Below are 1,693 nucleotides of genomic sequence, written 5' to 3'. Positions count from 1 at the left end.
GAGGCCGAGAAACCTTTAGGTTCCCGATCCACGCACTCTGCGCACCCACACCAGTCAGTAAAACAAAGCCACGTGTCCAAAGTCACGAGCGTGGTGATTCCTTATTGGCTCGGGTTGGCCGACTGCACGTGACTCTCACAACGTGGAGCGGGGAATAATCGCGGACGCCACGAGGTGCTGAAGCGTCACGCCGCTACCCGTTTTTGAATCCCACGCCGCCCGGCCGCCCGTCTTTCCTGCCGCCCCGCGGCGTCTCGGTATCCGCCTCCGTTTCCGCTTGAGTCGGCCGTTAGTTGGGATGGCGGTCGAGATTTCCGCCGTTAGTTTCCTGGGACGCGTGTACGGCTGTAATGCCTCTGGAGGCCGAGCTCTTTTCCCGAATAATACAAAAAAAAAAACTTTTTTATCAAAATATATTCAAACCAAACTTATTTACCAAAGTGATGTGAGAGAGAAAAACGCCATTTTGAATGGCATTTTTTCCCCTGCCACGTCACCTCCCATTTCCACGGTGGCATCGACCCAAAAAAAAAAAAAAAAAGAAGAAACGCCATTTGGAATGGCGCTTTTAAAAACGCCATTCCAAATGGCGCTTTTAAAAACGCCATTTTGAATGGCGTTTTTCAATTTTCCCACCCAAAAATAAAGGAAAAAATCGTGGGAAAATGAAAAATTATGTTTTTTAAATTTTGAAATTAGTAAATAAATTAAAAATTTTAATTTTGATTGAATTTTAAAATATAAAGATTTGAATTTGTAATTCATTAAAAAAATGAATTTAGATTTTTTATTTCAAATTTTTTTTAAAAGATGTCCAAAAAAATCTTAAGAAATTAAAAAAAAATTATCATAGAAAATAAAAAAAGAGAAAAAAATATGAAAGAAATAAAAATTTGAAATTAAATTGAAAAACATCATTCGAAATACTTGTCTTCAAAATTTTTAAGAAAATTAAAAATTATAAAATTTTTAAAAAATAAAAAAAAGAATTATAATGTAAAAATAAAAAAGAATAAAATTTTAAAGATAAATTGAAATTAAAATATTATTTCAAATTACTTTCTCAAATAAAAAATAATAAATTAAAAAAAGATTCAAAAAAATTTTAAAAATAGGCTAAAAAAATTTTATAAAAATAAAATAAGTCTTTAAAAACGTCATTTTGTAAATTAAACTTTAGAAAAAATAATAATTTTTTAATTAAAGAAAAAGAATACGTAATAGAATGCTAAAAAGAAAAAAATGGAAGAGAAATGAAATTATAATTTCAAATGATAACTATTTTAAAATAAATAAAAAAAAGTATCATAGGAAAATAAAAAAATAACAATAAAATAAGAATTATAATTATAAATTTTAAAAAATTTAATTTTAATTTAAATTAAAAATTATCATTTAAATTATTATTTTCATTATTTCATTTAATTTATTTCATTAAAAATTATCATTTAAATTATTATAAAAATTATCATTTAAATTATTATTTTCATTATTTCATTTAATTTAACGGCACGCAAAATTTTTGACTGCGACACTCTCTGTGTCGATCCCTTGACTTTCTTTCTGGTAATTTTTATTTTTTAAATTTTTTAAAAAGAGGAAGAGAGGAAGAGGGAGAGAGGAGGCAGCTCACCGTCGTGCTGTCAGAGAGACGCCGGAGAAGGGAGAAGAGGAGGCAGCTCTCCGTTTAATT

This window comes from Elaeis guineensis, chromosome 4 (assembly GCF_000442705.2).
Source record: "Elaeis guineensis isolate ETL-2024a chromosome 4, EG11, whole genome shotgun sequence".
NCBI classification, from domain to species: domain Eukaryota; kingdom Viridiplantae; phylum Streptophyta; class Magnoliopsida; order Arecales; family Arecaceae; genus Elaeis; species Elaeis guineensis.
The sequence above is the reverse complement of the archived record's forward strand: the minus strand, read 5'-3'. Positions refer to the sequence as shown.